This window comes from Myotis daubentonii, chromosome 3 (genome assembly GCF_963259705.1).
Source record: "Myotis daubentonii chromosome 3, mMyoDau2.1, whole genome shotgun sequence".
In the NCBI taxonomy this organism is placed as follows: Eukaryota; Metazoa; Chordata; class Mammalia; order Chiroptera; family Vespertilionidae; genus Myotis; species Myotis daubentonii.
This window is the reverse complement of record NC_081842.1, coordinates 182937000-182958127: the sequence shown is the minus strand read 5'-3', so window position 1 is coordinate 182958127 and position 21128 is coordinate 182937000. Positions and strand designations below refer to the sequence as shown.

The 21128-nt window shown below is 59.6% G+C and overlaps 1 long non-coding RNA gene across 1 annotated transcript; it reads right to left on the bottom strand.

The window, feature by feature from the left end:
- Nucleotides 1-12737: 12737 nt before the first annotated feature.
- LOC132229492 (uncharacterized) lies at nt 12738-16655 on the bottom strand. Its single transcript, XR_009451694.1, has 3 exons — nt 16437-16655; nt 15860-15944; nt 12738-15574 (listed from the first exon to the last, which is right to left on the bottom strand). It is a non-coding gene; the product is annotated as an uncharacterized LOC132229492 (long non-coding RNA).
- Nucleotides 16656-21128: the final 4473 nt, after the last annotated feature.

Sequence of the window (21128 nt, the reverse complement as noted above, 5' to 3'; positions counted from 1 at the left end):
TAGCCCGCCCCGCCCTCTGTCACACCATCCCACTGCGTAGATGTCCCTCCGACAAGTCTGTGGGCTTCCTGGAGGCAGTGTCTTCCCTTGTCTTTGTGTCCCGTTTGTGGAGCTCGGCATTGGTTAGGCCAGTAGTTGCTGAGTGACTGTTGCAGAATAAATGGCTGAATTTCTGGGCCATCTTGTGGACTTTTGGGTGGAGGGTTGATTTGCTCTGCCTCAGGCCCCTCACAGCATCTTTTGCCTTACATTTTTGCTCTGTCTGCTGGGACCCCACACAGGAAGCCAGCCTTCACCAAACTATGCTAAGTGAAGCACTGCACCCTTCCTCATTTGAGCCTCACAACAATCCAGGGAAGACATGGGTTGTGTTGCCCTAACCGGTTTGGCTCGGTGGATAGAGCGTCGGCCGGCGGACTGAAGGGTCCCAGGTTCGATTCCGGTTAAGGGCATGTACCTTGGTTGCGGGCATAGCCCCAGTAGGGGGTTAAATCTAGGTTCCATCGGACTCCAGAGCTAAGCTCCTAACCACACTGTGCTCTCCTGCCTCTCAGGGTGGGGGGTTGTGGGCCTTGGGGAAGTTGCAGTTCCCCAGGATTTGCTGCCCAACCACCGTCCACCAGCCCAGCCAGGTGTCAAGGCATGTGGACAGGCCGAGTATAAAGAACAGCCTAGCTCATGTTTTATACAAGGAATGAAATTTTAAAAAACCAAAACACCCTCTTTTAAATTTCCAAACCCTTTAATTTTGTTTTGAAAATAAACAAAGCATGAAGTCGATTTTTAAAACAATGAGTATTAATAGTTTTTTAAATTTAAATCTAAGCCCTCTCACAAGGTAGATTGGAACTTTATCAATATTAATGCTTTTAATTCAAATGGAAGCTGGGAGATAGTTTTGATATTGACTGAGCTGGTTTCTTTTTAGGCTCCTTTCTTCCTCTTCCTCCAGGCCTTTGTTTTAAAATAATTAATTGTGAATAAAGTAATGCATGGAAATGATAAGAGTTTAAAAGGGTCAAACCCCGCCCCGCCCCCCTCCCCATTACCCATTCTCATTTCTCTCCTTGGAGAGGCCCCCACTTTTGTGTCTCCTTCCGGAGATGATTCGTGCAGGCTCAGCTTGTTTCACTCATCTTTAGTTCTGAGGTAATTATAGGTTCACATGTGGTTGTAAGAAACGACACAGAGAAATCTCATGTCCCCTTTACTCAGTTTCCCTAACGGTACCATCGTGCCAAACTATAGTGCAGTATCACAACCACCCAACACATTGGCACTGACATGACATGGCCCATCCATTTTTTCAGATGCAGTTTTACATTTTGCATTTGAGTTCATTTTTGTGTGAGATGTGAAGTTTAGGTTAAGGTTCCTTTTTTTGCCGCTGGATGTGCAATTGCCGCAGCGCCCGGGTGGAAAGGCTATGCTCCCTCTACTGAATTGTTTTTGTAAAAAAAAACCCAGTTGTCTATTTTTGAGTTTTTTAATCTGTTCCATTGATCTGTTCTTTGAACGCGCGCACACACACACACACACACGCACACACACACGAGCATATGATCCACACACTGTTCTGCATGTTTCTCTTCTCATTAACACCAGACCAGGGTTTCTGAGCCTCTTTGTGCCATGAACCTGTTCGTCACCACGGACAAGCCTGTGCCCTGGTCTCAGAGCAGGGCTGTAAGTGGATAAAGTAAAACACATAAGGTTACAGGGGAAACTAACCATGTTTAACACATGGGTCAAAACAGAGAACCACATTTGTGGGTTAGCAATCGTGTGCTTCTTTAGGAGCACACAGAATGACAGGATCACTATTAATAGTCTCACAGTCGCGGTGCCATTGAGGATTTGAGATTCTTGCAACAACCGTCAATCATGAGAAAACCCGTGATTTCTATCGGTGACCGGGCCCCTGCCAGTGCTGCCGGGGTTGGAAGGAAACACTGCATTGTAGTTGGAGTTATGAAAATCAAGGTGTGTTTTTCACCCAGCCAAGTTCACGGGCCCTTCACTCCCTCAGGACTCCGGGGCTGGAGCTGGGAGAGGCTCATCCCCTCACTCTTGCTAACTGCTGTCTAGTCTCTCGCTGAATGGATTCGCCTTATTTACCTAACTAATAAGAGACTGTTAGGTTGTTTCCCATCTTTTGCTATTACTGCTTGTTTAATTTTTAAAAACATTCCTCCTGCTCAAGCGGGGCCCTCTGCCCTCAGAGACACCCTTGGGTGGCAATACACAGCCCATCTGTGGAGGGCGCCTTGCGGAGCAGGCTCCAGCCCCAGCGCTCCCTCCTTCGGGGGCTGTCCACCCTCCACACCATGACAGCCTCTGCCCCTGCCCCCAAGCCCAGGCTGGGACCCCAAGCAGCCCTGGTGAGCGAGTCGTAGGCGGGTGGGGACGGGTCCCCACGCTGTGCAGCACCCTGGGAGCAGATGTACAGCTTCTCTGTGCCTTTGTGCTACACTTTATTAACAGCAGATTGCAAGATGCTAACATTCTATCATGTCAGCTCTTGCATCTGAGCTCGCACAGGCGTTGGCCTGTCAGTGATTAGCTGCTGGGTGGGTCTTTCCTTCATCCCCCCCCTCCTTTTTTAATTGGAATCAGAACATCCTTTCCTTCCTTCCTTTCTTCTTGGTAGTAGACGCAGCCCGTGGAACACTCTGTGTGGACTTGGCTGCTTTTCCACATTCATGGGCAATTAATTTCCAGCTATAACCCAGTTACCCAGCAAACGCGGAGCTGCCGCCCAACATCTCAGCATTTGCTGGAGCAGTTGCTCCCTCTGCTCTGCACTTGGGAAAGGAAGAGAGAATAGCACCTCGCTCTCAAGTGGGTGAGACATACCTGGTTTTGAGACGCTGGCCATTTCAATTGCTGGCCTATAATTAAGACAGTGTTTTTCTAACATCTGGCTTTTGTATTTGTTTTTCCAATTCGGAGTGATTTTTTTTTTTTTTTTTACCACCACCGTCTGTTAACACCAGTCAGGGGTGATGCCGGCCACCCTCTGCAGCATCAGCAGCGGCCCTGCTCTGTCCTCAGCCAATAAGCAGTTATTCGGGACGAAAACGGGCCGGGCCACGGGCTGGGCCCTGGGACCAGGTGGATCTTTCCCTCCCACATCCGGGCCTGGGCGTCCTGAACTCCATCTGAGCACTCCTCCCGCTAAGGCCCTTCTCGGCCCCACTGCTCTAGGCAGTCCCAGCTCCCAGGCGGGCCTTTCACAGCCCGCAGTCCAGCGGACCGGGGCCCAGTCTCCGCCGTTGTCTCCATCACTGGCACTTCCTCAGGTGCCTCCAGGCCCTGTTCACGCTGTTCTCTGCCTCCCCTGCGCCGGCCTCCCCCAGGCCCCACCAGCACCGCCATGGAGCCTGCTCTGAGCTGCCCATGAAGTCTGGCCTGCTCTTCTCTGGTGCCAGGTGTGCCACGCAGGGATCCCGCCAAGGCTCGCTGCACTTACTTGCCTTTTCTGCGGTTCATTGCAAGGAAGGACAGCGTCTGACTCACCCACTGAAGGCACCTGGTGGGACCTCGTGGCCAAGTCCAGTGGTCAGGCCTCTGCTTCCTGGGTCTCCTGATAGTTTCACACACGTCTCACTAGCCTTCTGGCCCTCCTCTCCCCTGATCCCTGCCTCACACCTTTCCCCACCCTCCCCGCTCTTCCCCTTGCCCTGCCGGCCTCTGGTGCCGGGCTCCCAGGGCCTGCACAACTCTTTCTTCTTGTGGATGCTCTAGGTCTAGCTGCTCCTCTAGGTCCATCCCTGACACTCGTGTGGCCCGCAGGAAGGGCGAGCGGGCTCTGGGCTTAGTCAGACACAGGTCTGGACTCACGTCTCCAAGTGGCCTGGCCCTGAGGTCTTCCGGCAGGAAGGGTCCCGCGGTTCAATGAGAGGCTTTTTTCCCAGAGGCGTGACAGGTTAAGGGACCAACGAGAGACACGGGGGCACTCGGAGACCAGCACGGGCGCCATGGCCATCCCAGGGCAGAGGGGCCAGGGGAGGAAGTGGTCCCGGGACCCAGAGGGAGCTGGAGCCTGGGGAGGGCGGCTGGCCAGGCAGGGGGTGTGGTCCTGGAGGGACATAACTGCAGCCAAAACGTCCGGCTCAGGAGGAAAATGGGCAGGAATAGCCCGCCCTTGCTCCCCCTGCCCGCTCACCTCCTGCTAGTGCTTTGCATTGGCCAAACCCAGCAGGAAGCGGAGGGCAAAGGAGCCTGGGTATGCAATTCACAGCACTCGGGCTGGGCCCCTGGGCACAGAGGGGCAGAGAAGAGGTTTCGGGGGGCAAACCGAGAGTCACTGTCGCAGTGGCTCAGTGCACTCAGTATCCTCGCCCTTGTCTCAGAGCAAGAAACTCCTCTCCAGAGCCCGCCGGAGCGGTGCTGTCAGGGAGTGGTCTCGCTTCAGCCCTGCCCCCCCTGGGCCTCGGCCAGGACACCAGACGCTGAGTCTCAACCTCAGACGCAGGTCCGGCTGCGATCGCCATGCCCGTAGCTGACCCCGAGGCGGAGAGCGATAACCTTTGCTTCCGTCTCTAGCTCTCACTCCGGCCCCGCCCCCCCCTGCACTCTGAGGCCTCGGCTGCTGGAGCTCTGTCCCTGGGCGGGTGGTCCAACCCTCGGTCCTCACTGGGCCTGAGTCCTTGGACGCCCTCTCTGTTGCTTGGTCCCCCCCCCGCCCCCCACGGCATAGAGGACGGTGCGGGCGCCCTTGGTGCCGGGTCGCTCCGGGTCCCTCGGTCAGGGCCACGCTCCAGGAGCGGGTCCGGCTGCATTTCCGGGGAGCCCTGGGGAAGCAGCACCTGTGGTTCTGTGGGGATGCGGGCTCCTCAGGGAGTGCTCTCTGGGGAACCAGTAAGGGGGGGGACAGGGAGGGAGAGGAGCGGGGCACTCCGGGCCCTGAGTCCGCCCTGCGGGCTCTGCCCCGGGGCCAGGGCCTGAGTTGCCTGAGGCCCCAGCGCTGGGCCTCCCGCCCTCGCCCGGTCACTGGCCCGGGGATGGTCTCCGCCGCACATGCTCCGCTCTGAGCCCGGCGGGGCCCAAGCCTGGAGACAGGAGCCCGAGGGGACCGGGCGGAGCCCCCGCCTGAGCTGTGACGCAGCGAACCGGGAGGACTCCGGAAGCTCGTGGTTGCTGGGAGCGCGGGTGAGCCCAGGGGAAGGCTGGGCAGCTCCGCACCGAGAGCCGCCGCCGGCACGTGGAGGGGTGAGCCGTAGGGCGCGCGGATCCTGCCTCACTAAGGCGTCTGCATCAAAACGCGAGCGGGCACCCTCCTGGTGACGAATTGAGGCACCTGCCCACCCTGTGGGACAGGCCCCTCCTCACAGGGTGCTAGCCCAGCGGGTGCTGCCACCACACCCTCAGCAGGCCGCCCACCCCCTCCTGCGAGCAGCTAATGCAAGCTCACGGCCACACTTCTCGCCCATCAATCGCATTCCTGGGTGGGAGGCGCTACGGTGAGGCGTGCCATGGGCATGGGTTAGGCACTCTGAATGGCCGCAGATGGTGGTACTGACCCAGTATCCAGCAGAGAAGGCAAATCTATACCAGATTCCACGAGGATTAATTCATAAGTCCTTCATGATGGAAGACATCCAATGCAATCAACTTGCCATCTCGTGGTTGCATGGGAAGTGGTGCCATTTGGGTGCCATTGGGCATGCGTTGTTGGCAGTCTGGGCACGCAACAGCCGCAGGAGCCAGCTCAGCTTCGCAAGGGAACTCGTGTTGCTGAGCTTATGAGAAGCCCCTACTCCTGCTGTGACGGACTGACTGGTTGCCCGCCCCATAAACTCCTGTGCTGCAGTCCTAGCACCCAGCGTGGCTGTATTTGGAGGCGGGGCCTCTAGGAGGTAATTACGGTTACATGAAGTCATAACTGTGGGGCCCTGGCCCAATAGGGTCAACGTCTTTATGAAGAAACACCAGAGAGCGCCCATCCTCTCTCTCTCCGCGCCCACAGGGAGGTCACGTGAGCAGACACCAGCCCTGCCACCTCCGCGCCCAGAGGGCCTCAGGAGCACCTACCTCGCTGGCACCGGCTGCTGGACGTCCCCGCCGCCAGGCCTGTGAGCGGTACGTTCCTGTTGTGAAGCCGCACCGTCTGGGGTGTTCCGTTCCGGCAGCCGGAGCAGACTAACACACCTGTTGTCACAGCCACGTTTTATTTTTTTATTTATATTTTTAAAGCATTTATTTATTTACTAGAAAGTCTTCATACAGTGCACAGAGGGTTTCTGTTTTATTTTTCCCCTCTTTTTATTATTTTTTAAATCTTCATTGTTGAAAGTATTACATAGATCCCTTTTCTCTCCCCTTGGCTCCCTATCGCCCGCCCCGCCCCTGCCCCCTGCCCCGGCCTCCGCCCCCTACACAGTGGCTTTTTAAATGAGCCGTTGAGCAAGGGCAGGCTTATCTGGGAAAGAGAGGAACTGACCCTCAGGATGGGTCCTCTCGCCCCTGGTTCCTGTGCCCTCTGACGTGCGTTTACAGGGACACGGCCTATTGTGAGAGCTCCAGCGCATCCCTCCCTCCTCGTCACCCGTTTTCCCGTCTCGCTCTTTCCCAGGCCCTGGCAGCCACCTCACCATAACCCCTGCCCACGAGCCGGTGCAGATCCACACCTCAGGCGGCCTCTCCTCCCGCGGCCGTGGCGTCAGGGACCCGCGGAGTTCTGCCCGCGGGAGGGTCTGCTTGTACTCTGCCTGCTGGGGCCCCTGCACGCCTCTTCGCCTCTTCCTAAACCAGCCTTCCTGGGGACCGCGAGCCTGCCAGTCAGGGACGGGTGCCAAGTAAGACAGGCTCTGCATTTGGTCCGGATGGCGGGACAAGCCGCCCGGCCCAAGGCCTTATGGCCCCGCAGACCCAATGCAGCCAGCGTTATGGGCAGGCTGGGCTGGGGTCCGGGCGGGGAGGGGGGCGGTTTGCTAACTGGTCGAAGGGAATCCCCCAAATGGATGGCGGCAGCAGCCGACTCCACAGGCGTCCAAGTGTCCGTAAGGTCTGCACGGCCGCCGGGCCTGCTCCGCCCAGGTCTGGGCTGCGCACCCAGCTTTGGGAGTGGGAGACACGAGGGCCCAGGGTGCTCACTGGCTGTGGCTGCTTAACAAGTGGCTACACATTTAGCGGCTTCAACAGCACCGCTGCCATCAGTGTCTGTCGGTCGGAAACGGGGTGACTGCATGCTCAGGGTCTCGTCAGGCCGCACCCCTAGCTGTGGTGTGCGCAGCCCCCCAAATCCAAACAGGCCCCCAGCACCGTGCCTCTTACTTAGTGGCGGTTTGTACGAGGCGTGGCCACCTGTCTCCTTTCAGAGGAGATTTTTCCAGTTCTGTCTCCTGCCCTCTGATCTCCGACTGGAATTCAGAGAGCGAAGGAGCCCGGAGATGCTGTCCGCAGGGAGCAGCCCCCCTAGACACAGCGCAGGGGAGGGATCTGTGTGTGAGGCCAAGGGACTCCCCAGCCCCACCTCTCCCACCCGACACGGCAAAACAGAGCTCTCCACGTTATCAGCCACTGCTGACCTGGGGATGGCAGTGTCTTCTCAGCGGGCACCTTACCCTCACTCCCCCCCCCCCCCCCCCCCCCCGCATTCCCCGTGAACAGCTAGGATGATCCTTAGAAATATGACCCAATCACTGCGGGGCCCTGAGCCCTGTCGCGGCTCCATTGCTCTTCCAGCAAAACCTCGGGCCTTGGCGGGTCTCTGAGGTTTGGGTGAAGTGGCCGCCCCCCACGCTGGCACAGCAGACGGATTCAACATTGGTCCCTGCGTGGCCCGCTTTCATTGCTTGTTTGTTAGTAATGTGATCAGCACCCAGGACGCCATCGCTCCAGACAAAGGCCAGGCCCTTGGTAGTTTGCTACTTCCAGCCATCCGGCCCCCCTCCTCTCTCACTCCTCCCACCCCCAGCCATCAGCACCTCAATCCCGGTGCCTCATTCCCTCACTTTCCTTTATTCCATTACATGCACATGCATTTCTAAATGCTTTTTAAAAGTTATTTTAGGCTTTGGGCTTTCTTCACTGAATTGTACTTGCTCACCATGTTGTGTTGAAAGGCGCACCGCCTCTCCGGGCGGTGCGGGGGGAGGAGTCTGACCGCCCGGCTCTGAGATCCCTCCGCGCCCGCCGTAGGGCCCGGCCTCCCCGGAGCGGTCCGAGTCTCCGACCGGCTGCGTGGTGGCCGGCGGCGGGCCGAGGGGTGGGGCCGGTCGGCGACCGACCACGGGGGAGGTCCTGGGAGCGGAAGGCCTCACCGCCTCGCTCTTCCCTCCCTTCCCCCGTGGTCGGCTCCCCGCTTGCCCGCGCTGGGGCCGAGGGTCCGTGCAGCCCTCGGGGCCCGGTCGGGGGGACCGGGGCCTGCGTGGGCCGACCGCCGGGCCCCATGTGGGGGCATTGGCTCCCCGGCCCACAGCGGGAGCCCAGCGCGGGCTGCCCCCCCCCCCCCCACCAGGCCCGGTGCAGCAGCGGCGGCAGCGGAGTGGGGCGCGTGCCCTGGCTCGGGGAGGCCGCCATGCTGCAGTGCGCGGCCCCATGGGCCGGGCCTGCTCCGAGCGGATGCCGCTCCCCCAGAGCTGGGCCGCTCCACCGGCCGCACCCCGTTTGCTGGGCCTGTGCCGCCCGGATGCGCTGGAGTCCCGGTCTGCCCGCGGGCCAGCTGCGGGTGCTGTGCGGGAGGGCCATCCTGCCTTGTGGCGAGTTCGAGCGGCAGCAGCAGGAGCCGGACAAGGACTGCGCCCTCCGTCTTGCCTTGGGTCCTCCATCTTGGGACAGAACCATGTGCGCCCTCCATCTTGCCTTGGGTCCTCCATCTTGGGACAGAACCATGTGCGCCCTCCATCTTGCCTTGGGTCCTCCATCTTGGGACAGAACCATGTGCGCCCTCCATCTTGCCTTGGGTCCTCCATCTTGGGACAGAACCATGTGCGCCCTCCGTCTTGCCTTGGGTCCTCCATCTTGGGACAGAACCATGTGCGCCCTCCATCTTGCCTTGGGTCCTCCATTTTGGGATGGGGCCATGTGCTTCCTCAGGGGAAGAAGCCGCTGCTAGCCACACCCAGGATTTCTCTGAATTAACCAATGGTGATCAAGGGAAGTGCACGCCATCACTATGACCACATCCTGTACCGACTCGCGCCTGGCCAATCGGCGGGGCCCACAGTGCCCTCTCCTGCCCTCACTCCACCCCCCTTTAAAACCCCCTGTCCCATCAGGCCTCGCTCTCTCTGCCACTGGACTTTCCGCTGTGTCGGTGGGTCTGGTGAACGGGGAGCGCAGGCCGGCTTGCATAATAAAGGACTCTTTGCTTTTGCATCGGACTGACTGGCTCCCTGGGGGTCTTGGGAACTTTGAAATCTGGGCACAACAGTGTGAGCGGCTGTAACCCGTTTGTTTCACCTGCTGTGTGATGGTCCCATGTGGCACCCAGGTTTCTCGCACTCTCCCTCCTGCTGGCACTCGGGTGTGGTCCTGACTGTGGCACCAGGTGCCGCAGACATCACTCCCCAGGCCCTGGTGCCCCCTCCCCCCGCCCAACTCTTCCCCTCACTCGCCACACGCCAGCCACGTGAGCCGCTCTGTGCACACTCCACGCTCATCCCTGCCCCAGGGCCTTTGCACCTGCTGCTTCCCCTTCCTGGAAGGCTTTTGCTGGTCTGGCTCTTCTTCATCCTTCTGGTTTTGGTCCACTGTCACGTCCTCAGGTTCCTGCCCTGGCCCACCTGGGTCTGCAGCCCTCCCCTCCCAGAAACGGTCCCCATGAGCGCAGGCCTTCCTGGGGGATGAGGGCGGGGCTCCAGTGGATGTGGGGTGAGAGACGGGCCAGAGAGGCTAAGTGACAGCAGATGGAAGAGGCCTCGAATGCCACGCCAGTGAGGCTGCATCCCCGTCCTTCTGTGTGTTAGGACAGTGCCCCAGAAGTGCCTCCTGCGGCCGGGGCGCTCCTCCAGGCCTCTGGGGGGCAGCTGCCGTATATTGTCTGAATATAAGGCAAGTGGGTTTCCCCCAATTTATCCCTCAGGAAATGGGGTTGCTTCATTGTGAGTCTTTTCATAGTTTTATATTTTATGGGGCACGTGTTCAATTACTTTGAAAACGAAGTTCTGGCTGGGGATTTCATGTCAGACTAAAACCACCTCTGGTATTTGGGGCACTTCTGAGGGTTACCTGTACACTCGGGGGAGCGGGGGGGAGTCACCAGGCCGAAGGGTGTGACTGACAATGGCGAGGGCTGCCTGAGGTGACACCGCCAGCCATGTTGTTTCCTTGGAAGGGTGGGGGCTGCAAGGCTCCGTGGGCCCATCTCCCTGTTCTTCGGGGGGGGGGGGGGGGGGGACTGAGGCCTGGGGAGGCAGGGACCTCCCAAGGGGCAGGGCCAGGCCTAGAGGCAGTCCCTGTTCCTGGAGCGGCAGATTTTGTCCAGTCAGTGTGAGCGGAGGACAGCACGCGGGCACAGAGGACACGGTCCTTCTGCTCTCCCGGCTCTGAGGGCAGGAGTGATGTGGGGGAAGCACAGCTTTGGAGCCCTGAGGCCCGAGTTCCCAGCTCCCCTGCTAATCAGCTGTGTGACCTTGGGCAAGTCACCTCCCCGCTCTGAACCTGTTTTCTCCTCTGCCGAGTGGATGTGGAGTAGTGGCCTGACCCAGGGTGTTGTGAGGCTCCAGATTCTGCAGAGTTGGGGGGGGGGGGGTGTGAGGGGATGCTGCAGTGGGGGGGGGGGTGGAACCTGTGGAGACGAGGCCGGCCTCTCTCCAGTGGCCCAAGCAGCAGTGGGGTGTGAGCCTGCTCAGGGTGCCCGCAGTGCTCAGAAGGGCAGGGCCGGGTGGCTGTGCCGCTGTCCTCACAGCCCTCTGCCCAGCAGGTCCCACGACTCTCACCACGGGAACATGTGTTTGCCTTGAATGTCTTGTAAAACTCACAATTTGTTCAAAAGAATAAACAGCATGAAAGGGGATGCAGAGCCTTTATCCAGGGCTTGGGGGGGGGGGGGGCTGCCCAGAGGCTGGTTTCCATTTAAACCAGATTTGCAGGCGCCGCTTTCAGCTCTGGGAAGCCCCGGCTGGCACAGGCTGTTGCTCGGCTCTGGCCGTGGATGAAGGACCAGGGCCTCGCTTTCTCCACCTGTGAAATGGGGACAATAGCATTGCTCTACGCACTATGGGATTAGTGCATCAGGGTGCTTAGAACAGCACCCAGGATGGCGAGCCCTTATTCGTGTAGGAGACCGACGTGTATGCACCTCAGACACCCGGAGGTGGGGCGCTGGGACAGGACGCCTGGGGCTGGGAACCGGGGAGGCCTCTGGCGAGATTAAAGCGGCAGACGTTTCCTGGAGGAGAGGACACCGGGTCCCGATATAAACGGAGGGCAGGTTCCACAGTGTGTCCAAGGGGCATGCAGGTCTCGGTCCCCGTCCTCCCCCAGGACAGCCCCTGCAGCCTGTCAGGGCCCGGCTCCGCCCACCAGCCATCCAGACAGCAGGCCGGCCAGTGCAGGGGGGAAGCGGAGGGATGGCCACTAGGGGGCGCCGGGACCCAAGCCTACAAGGTGCTCTGAGCAGAGCGTTCCCCTGCCTTTCATTGGAAGGGACCACTGGCTGCAAGAACTGAAAGTTCCTCAAGAACTGGAGGCTCATCCTGTCCTCGAGAGGCGGGAGGCAGCGGGAGGCCCAGCGCAGCCCCGGTTCTGCCAGGTTCTGGGTACGTCTCTCCCCGTGCTTTCTGGGCCAGTTTCCCACTGGCCAGGGTGGTGGGTGTGGGACAGAGGAAGGTGCAGCCCCCGGGAGAGGGCCGTGCCTGGGCCCCCGCACCCCCACCCTGCAGCGGCCTGGTGCTGCCCGAGGAGGCCTCCATTAGTGCTGCTGGGCAGGAGCGCCTCCTGCTCTTTAGGCCTTGACGTTGCTGAGGATGTGTCCAGGCTGGTCTAACCCTCTCCGCCCCCTGGGGAGGCTGGTATGGAAACTGAGGCGCAGGGAGCTGGGTGCTTTAAGGCCCACAGCAGGGGCGCTGAGCTCTGGGTCTTGGGCTCCGTTTCTTCCCCATTTGCCGTGTCTCAGAGAGGCAGACGCCCCTGGGGTCAGGGCCAGGGCCATGTGTACTCATCAGCCCGCAGAGGCCGCCGAGCTGGAGGAAGGGCGCTGAGCCCGACCAAGCCCTGGAGCCTGGGCTGCAGAGCTTAGGGGCCTGGGGGTGGGGTGGGGTCTGCATGGTACCAGTTTCCCCAGTGGTTTCTGAGTAAGCGCCCCCAGAAACCTCCCTGTAGGCTCAGGTAGCCTGTGCGGGGGCACCAGCGGAACGTGCCGAGCCCAGCATTAGCCGACTCAGCTCCAGGTAGGGCCCTCTGTGCACCCCCTCCTGCTCCGCCTCTGAGACTCACAGCCCAGAGCGGAGATGCCCACGCACAGCAGACGACGCGGGGTGCTGTGACCCGTGCCGGGACCTGGAAAGCTAAGGGAAGAGGGGACAGCACGGACAAAGGCCTGACACAAGAGCATAATGGGAAAGAACGGGTCTGGTTGGGGGGAGGGCGTGATGGGAGGAGGGGCAGAGCTCCGATACAGACTTTACACTGGGGTGGGGGGCTCGGATGTCTTAATTGCCCTTTTACTTGAAAGTCTCCCACCAGCCTGAGGGCTCCCTTGCTGATTTTCTGCTCTAGACCTCCCCTAGCAGAGGAGCTGGTGCCCCCAAACATTACACCTTAGTAGTGAGCTGCCCCGCTGGCATGCAGGTTGGAGGGGCAGGGGAGCGGGGTGGGTGGGAGCTGCGGTTGCAAAAGTAGGAGGTGGGGGTAATGGGGAGGGGGGTGTGCAGGGAGCAGCTGATTTGTTTTAGAGCAAGAGGCTCTGGGCTGCGTTCTGAACTGTGGCATCAAAGGCGGCTTGGAGACGTGTGCAGAATGAGGTGAAATATTATGGAAATTGTCTCCCCTGCTTTGTGGCCTGCGAGTGCACGGTCACTGAGAAGAGTTTCCCCGGGCCCCCTATTTCTCTCTTTGAAAGGAAACCTTTTGGATTAAATAAATACAAACCATGGTCATATGTTTCTTCTGAACGCAGCTGGCTTCACAGGCCGTGACCGAAACGGACGGAGCTTCTGTCAGGCTGCCCCTCCAGCAGCCGCGGGGCAAGCAGCTCACCTCGGAGACCCACGTGTCACATTCTGTCCTGCCTCTCCTGGGGCCACCGCCTGCCCGTGGAGGACGCAGCGCGGGCCGACCGGCCACGCCAGCACGCCCCTCAGGCCTGCGGAGCACCCGAGTCTTCACCCGCCGAAGGGGCTACACCTGCTGCTCACTCCTTTTTAATTTTTCTCAAAGAAATACAAACACATTGTTCAAAAAGCCCATCAGTGTACTGTGGGCTGAGAGCCACCATGAACAGTCCGCAAACGACCCGTCTCCGCAGCCCCATCGCTGCCCACTGTCCAGGGGCCACACTGCCCTGGAAGCTGTTTCCTCTGCACTCGCGCCCCTGGTTCAGTAGGAATGACAACGCCGCTTCCACGCCACCCGAGATCCTTCCTCTCGGCTTCCCGGAGAGGCGGGGAGGCCGGCGTCCCTGTCCCCACCGCGTCCCTGGCCCCCAGACTCCCAGCAGTGAAGGGTCATGCTTTTCATTCACTGGATATTCTGGACTTGCATGATCACAACTATGTAAATATTTACTAATCCAAACACTAGATTCAGATGTTCCTTTATTCATACTTTTACCATTTGCTGGAATTAACAGTTGCCTTGTTCCTCGTTTGTCTAGTTTTCTATGTTCCCATTGCTAATGCTTCCCAAAGCCTCCGATGGCCACGGGCACCACCTCTCTGTGTCTCTGTCATTGTCCGCACTGCGGAGCGGCCGAGGCCCGGGCAGCCCCGCCCCCCCCCAGGCCTGCTGCCCCGCTGTCCTCCTGGCCCCTGCCTGACCTGCCCGGGTTCCTTGTTGGCAAGACCGGTGTCTTCAGTCCTGGTTGGTGGAGCTCATCCCCCAGTAACGTTTTGAAAAATGCTGCGCAGAAAATGCTTCTCTCTGTAGTTCTGGCCTGTCTGGAAATCTCTCTATCCTGCAGTCACCCTTGATGAATAGTGTAGCTGGGCACAGAATCCCGGTTGGAAATTGTGTTCATTCGGGGTGTTAAGGTTTTTGCTGTTGATCCTCCTGTGCTGCTCTGAGGAGTCCAGTGGCAGTTTGATCCACATCCCTGAACGGGGCTTTGCTTCCTTCTCTCCTTCTCCTCCTCCCTCTCCCTTGGGCTCCCTCCTTGGGGAGGGTCTCTGGCGGCCTCTGGTCCATCCTCATACTGGGCATCAGTGAGCCCTGGCGAGCTGGATGCTTGCATCCTTCTGTTTTGAAAATTTTCTTACGATATTTCTTTGATAACTTCCTTCATTTACAGCAAAACCTCAATATTACGGACTAAGTCAGGTGAGGGGGTGCTCATTAAAGTCCGAAGTCCATTATATCATAAAGTGAGTTTTCCAAATGCACATCTTAAAAAATTGGCAAATTAGGTTACCTGTTTTTACTTATGTAGACAAATTTGTGTAACTAAAATTAAGTATGTCTAAAAAGTTTCATTTCAAAGAAAAGTTTTCTATGTGAATTGCAGAAATTTTAAATTTATACTGAATAGGTCTAGTAAGTGCGTGCCTTCACCAGTCACTCCATGAAAATAAATGCACACGGCTGGGGCGTGGCTCAACACACGTGGGAACATGGGCCGCACGCGTTAAAACTGCTGCAGGTCACGCCACGAGAGGACAGAACCCATTACCACGCACCAATGACCACTTGAGACTCGGTGTGATCACGTGCTAATTAGCCGAATGCTGTTTACGAGCGGTGGCCCTGAATTTAAATATGCAGATCGTTGTGGATATGTAATACTTATGTAGGCAGAATTACTACAATGTCTTTTCTAACATATGGCCTATTCGCTAAAATTTGTTTAAAAATAACAGTGAATTAATAACCAAAAATAAGCTGTTAATTATAAGCAACTCTTGGTTAAAAGCGTTTTAAAAGTAACAGGGTGTTAATTTTCACATATGACATACAGACCAGAAATTCTGTCCAATAAATACGAAGTCCGTTAAATGGAGGGTTTACTGGGTTCTGTTTCTGGAACTTCTGTCAGATATGCTGACCCCCAGGACGGACCCTCAGTCCTTACCTATCATTTCTTGTTCTCTACCTCCTTTTGTTGTTCCTGGCTGTTACCTTCACACCTGTCGCCGCTTGTCGTCTTGTTGGCTCGATTGCTTCAGTTTCACTCAGCTGCCTGCCTCCCTGCTTCCTCCAGGTTCTTCTGTCTGTTCCTGAGGGTCCTTCCAGGCACTACCACCCAACGGGAAGCTGTGGGCCTTGGCGCTCGGGGGCCCGGCTTGTTGACTGTGGGCTCGGCCTGGGTGACGGGGTAGCAAGCCCACTTTGGGGGAGGCTCCCAACGCCCGTTTCCAGAGGCCTGCTACTCAGAGGCTCTCCGTCCTCCGTGCTGTAGGGCCCAGCTGCTCGGATCTTCAAGTCAGTCCCTCTGATTCTGTGTCTGGAGAAGGTGCCACCACCTCCTGGCCTCCTGGGAGGGGTCAGGGAGAGGGAGGGGCTGGGAAGGGGCACCAGGGCATCTGTCAGCTCCCACGCTGACTTCCCACCGGCCCCTTCTTTCTCATCCACTCCCGCCCTCACCTTCCTTAACATCTGGTGCCTCTGAGTCCTGAGCATGTCTGGGCTCCGTGGGAGACCCTGCTCACATCTGGCAATGCGCCCCCACAGACACGGAGCCACTCCGCCCGCTAGGTCAGCCCCTCTCCCACCGGCTCCTCTCCTGTTCTCATGGTCACTTTCAGTTTTGTCCTGTCACCTTAATGGAGTTCCAGGAGATGAGGTCAGTGCTTATGTCCGCCTCTCTCTACCCTTCCGGTTAGACTTTGCTCGTGTCAGGCGACCTGGGGGAGCCAAGGAAACATCATCCTCATCACAACAGCTAGTACTTCCCGGCCTCGCTCCATTCCCAGAGCCCTGTGTCACTCTCATAGGATTCTTGCTACCACCCTGTGAGGGCAGACACAGATGGGGAACTGGGCTCAGATCTGGGGTGACTTGCCCAAGGTCACCCATCAAGACCATCCAAAGTCCTCAGCCTGAGTCAGAGCCTGGGTGGTCCTGGCCCTGACCTCTCGGCCTCCCTCCCTCCCACCCTCCCCGCTGCCTGGGGTTGAACTGCCTCAGGGCTCACTCACTGATGATCCAGGATGGTGCTTCTTTGTGGTGCCTCTAGAGTCTAGACCTAAAACCCTTTCCACCAATTATTTTGGTTTGCAGAGAAGGTTTGCCTCAGCCTGGGCCTGAGAATGCCCATCCTTCCTGGCCATATCTTCTTTTTAACTCGAGGAGGGCTGGGTTTTTTGTTTGTTTGTTATAAATAATTGGTGCCTAACCTGTTAGTTTCCTGAGTCTGAGGAGAGAAAGCTGGCCCAGCGAGGGAGAGGGTTGCAGACCGATGAGGGACCGGTGACCATGGGAGAAATAACAGATTAGCCACTTGGTGCTGCAGCCAAGACAGTCGCTCAGCCTGCATGGACTCTGTCCCGGAAGGACAGAGGCAGCCACAGACTCTCCATTTCTTAGGGTAAAGCAACGGCTTTGCTGATCACCTGAGCTCCCGGCACACCCCCAGCACCCGCAGCACCCGCAGCTCCCGGCACACCCCCAGCACCCGCAGCTCCCGGCACACCCCCAGCTCCCGCAGCTCCCGGCACACCCCCAGCTCCCGCAGCTCCCGGCACACCCTCAGCACCCGCAGCTCCCGGCACACCCCCAGCACCCGCAGCTCCCGGCACACCCCCAGCTCCCGCAGCTCCCTCGCCCTGTCCTGGCAAACTGACCCCACAGAGAAGCCTTTATTAAGCCCCAGTGGCGTGCCAGGCCCTGTGCTGGGCACTGAGGACCCAGGGCCACCAACACGGTCCCCGCTGTGACCAGGCAGTCACCGCAAAGGTGAACCCGGGCCTCAGACCTGCTGGGCTGAGCTCCGTGCCCATCCCGGCTCCAGGCCAGCGAGACAGCCCCAGCCTGGCCACACTGGGAGTGCGTCAGTTCACGTTTCAAACAAACACAAAAGTGCAGAGACTAGCGTAACAAACCCAAGGAGAGTACAACGGACCCATCCCCCATCCTCCAGGTTCAGCGTTTTCACGGCCAGGCGAGGCCTCTTCCCATCCCCGGCACCCCCACCCACTCCCCTCCAAGTGAAGTGAAGCTGGCTGGCTGCTCCAGGTCCCTGCTCTGGCCTGGAAATCGCCCAAGGACCCAAGTCCAATACAGGCCCCACGCTCCCTGGCCCTGCGGGCGCTCAGCCAGCCACCCCCTGAACAGGTAACAGACAGCACAGTTCCTTGGTGCAAAGCCGGCTCAGGGTGGCCTGGCGGCCCTGTCCCTCGGGCCTCTCGCTGGCCCTCCTGCAGGGTCGTGCTGTCCCCCCGCTTGGAGAACAAATGGAGGAGCTGGGCTCGGCAGCCGCAGGGCTGACAGGGCCCGCAATTCCTTCCCGGTTCATGTTCCGCTTGCATTTCCTCCCAGAGACAGGACCACTGAGACCTGTAAACCCCTGGCAGGGCTGGGGTCCAGGCGAGTACATACACCGGGACTTGTGAAAGCATAACGATCCCTCTGGACGGAGGGGGAGGGGCGCGAGCCAGAACTCCTAGGCCAGCCTTGGTCCTGTGATGCAGACCAGCGGGGCGAGGCGGGCACTGGCACCCCCGCTGCCCTGATTCCAGCTCCGCCCTGACCCTCTGGTGGCTTCGGGCGGGTCACCTCCCTGGGCCTCAGTTCCTCCCTCTGTGCGGTGGGTGATCGCACTTACCTGGCAGGTGTAACAACATCACATGCGCCGGTAGGAGTCGTCAGCATGGGCTGCAGAAGGGACGGCCAGGCGCCAGGGGCCCGGGTTCCCCACTCTGGTGCCTGCCCGGCCCCGTACTGTCCTGTCTCATCTGGAAACCAGGCTGGATGGGTGAGCAGCTCACTGCATGGGCAGGGCCCCGCGGTGCACGCGGTGCTGTGCAGACCATCCTGTCTCCCTGCTCCCCTCTCCTGCCCACTGAGGTATTGAACAAACAGGTATTGAGCGGCTGCTATGTGCAGTCAGCGTGAGGACAGATCAGGACCTGCCTTCACGGGGGTATGTCCCCATCGTTCCCTCCCCAGCAGGGGGTGGGGGGGCGTCCTCAGGCATGAATCTGCCATGCCACCTGCACTGCCCCCTCGCCTGGCACCCCATTCTCCATGGGCTTCCTCACCTGTGAAGTGAGGGGTGGCCTCCGTGGGCCCTCTCAGCCCCCACGGTCTAGGTCAGGGTGGAGGAGGGAGTAAACACCAGGGCCAGAGGGAGAGAGACTTGGGAGGCGGAGGGAGTCCCCGGAGGGCAGACCCAGGTGTGGGGCGTCCCTGGGCCCTGGGCCCGGCCGCGAGGGCAGAAGCAGAGTCCTAACACGCGTTCACCCTGAGACCCGTGGCAGGTGGAACTCGGGGGGAGGAGGGGTGGCCCTGCCCCAAGGCCTCTCCCACCAGCACTTCTAGGGCTCCCCCCTCAGCCCTCGCGGCCCCCGCTACATGCTCTGTGTCGCCTTGGGGACAGCATTGACCCCTCTGGGCCACAGAGAATTAGGGAGACCAAGCAAGGAGGCAGCAGAGAGGAGAGTAAGGGGAGACAGAAAGAGGTCCTCTTGGGTCAGACCTTGCAGTTTAAAGAGGGCAAGACAGAGAAAATGGAGGGAAAAGAGAGACAACAGGAATGAACTGGGAGGGCGGAGAGAGGGGGGAAGGGGAGAACTGGGAGGGACAACAGGGCAGCAGCAGAGAAATGGTGAGACAGAGGCAGGGAGGGCGCGAGGCAGAGAGAACTGCCGGGACGAGGGGCCCCAGTGGGGGAAGGCAGAGGGGGCAGGAGACGGGAGGAGGGATGGGGGAGACAGGGAAACGGGGACAGAGACAGGCCATGGGGAGATGGTCCCTCTCAGCCTGAGGGCCACCCGGAGAGGCGGGCTTGGAAGGGCGGCATGGTCACCTGGTTGCCTGGGCACTGAGCCTGCTCCTGGGCCTCCCGGGGAGACCCCCAGGCAGACTGAGCTCCATGGCCCTACAGGCCCCGCAGGCCCCCAGCCTTGGCCAACTCCCAGGAGCTCTCCAGGGGCAATGCCCCGACCCCCCGACCCCCAGCCCTCTCAGCCAGGCCCCCTGCCGACGAGGAGCAGCAGTCACCGTGCCCCTGCTGGCATGGCTCCTGCCGCAGTGCCCCTGGCCGTGGCCCGGCTCAGGAGGGCTGCGGGGTTCTCTGAATAATGGACGAAGAAGCCCGGGCTGGGACGGTCCTGTCTCTCAGGGGTCCTACCCCGGGGCCCTCCGCTGCTGAGCTCGCCTGCATAGGGAGGGAGACCTGTGGGCGTCAGAGCGTCAGGGCAGGGGCCCAGAGTAAGCCGAGAGGAGGAGGAGGCTGGGACCCCAGCAGGGGAGGGGCACAACCACGTTTAGGGGGAGGATGGAAGCTACGCTGGGCTCCAGGCTGGGCGCCGCCTCCATCTCCAACTCGCCTGCCCGGCTGCTTCCCTCGGTCTCTTTGTTTCTCTTTGCCTTTGTCTCCTTTTCTGTCTCTGAAATTAAATGGGATCCAACTGCTGGCTCCCTGTGTGTTCTGCTCATGGCTCAGCCCTTTTCATTATTACTAGAAATATGTCCTCATTGTACAGCTTAATTCTGCTTATCTGGAGTGGATTAAGTGCTTACAATGACATGCAGCATTGAGTCCTGAGCATCCCTGTTAAAGGAATTTTGCCACAACCTAATTAGTTCCATAAAACCAGTGGGGGATGGGACGGGGTGGGGGTGGGGGTGGGGGGGCAATGGAGCCTGGGCGGCGGGAGTCAGGAGCCCTGGTCTGCACCCCGAGGCTGGTGCTCTGGGTGACACTGGGTTAGTCCCGCCCCGAGGGGCTGGCAGGGGGCTGGGAACCAGGTGGCCCCGTCTTCCAGGGGCGGGCAGTGCAGTGGGTGGAGTGCAGGTTCCGGAGCCAGAGGCTGGGGTCTGCATCCCAGCTCTACTACTTGGGGCTGTGCCTTCGCTTCCCTCCGTCTCTGCACCTGTGAAATGGGGGGCCGTGGAAGAGGGTGACGTGAAGGGACTACGTACAAGGTGTGAGCAGGGTGTCAGGAGACGGCCTCCCCCTTCCCTCCGTCCATGCTAAGCTCCTCCTTGGCCGCAGCCAGCCAGGAGCAGAGGGGAGGGGGCCCCAGACACAGGCCCACAGGGGGGCCTGACACAGCGAGGGAGGAACATACACGGGGGAGGAGGGGTGCGAGCAGGAGGCGAGAGCTGAGCCATGTGAAGCACGGCGGGACTGGCAGAGCTGCACCCCTCGGTGAGGTGCCTCCGGCCTCCGTCACCCGTCCTGTCACCACATGGCGGGTGGCCTTTCTGGACCTGGGGTTCCTCTCTGTAAAGAAGGGTTTGCCGAGATCTTTCCATCTCACCTTGCGCCCCTAACCCAGCAGGTGTTACTGAGAGGGGATCGAAAGTCCTTCCCAGGGCTGTCAGGAGCTTGGGGCAGGGCCTGGCGCACAGTAGGTGCTTGTTGCACTCTAGCAGCTGCGAGGCAGGAATCTTCCTTGAGGAATTTTTCCTGCCAGGTCACCCTCCGGATGGTGTGATGAGGTGGACACTGTCTAGGGTACTGCCCAGGCCTGGTGGTGGGCCTGCTCCCGTGCTGGACCGGGGGAGGGAGGCAGGCCAGGCAGGCGCAGCCCCAGGGGAGCCCTGCTGTCCTCAGACCTGGCCTCCTCCCTCCCTCCCTGGCCCGCCTGCAGGGGCCCTGCCTCTGCCCCTGCCTTTGGAGGCTTGTCCTGCCTGGTTCATCCACAGCCACCCCAGAATTGGAGCTCATCTTCCTCCCACGGGGAAGTCTGTGCAGGTAGCAAAGGTCTGGGTCAGATGGATCTGGGTTCCAGTTTCAGTCCCAGCCTTGGTCCTCCTGCCCGCCCATGGGGAGAAGCCTGCCTGTCATTGAGGCCTGAGACTAGTGCGGGTATCTGTAGGGCTCACAGCACGTTGAGGGGCACGAGACCCAGGCACCCATC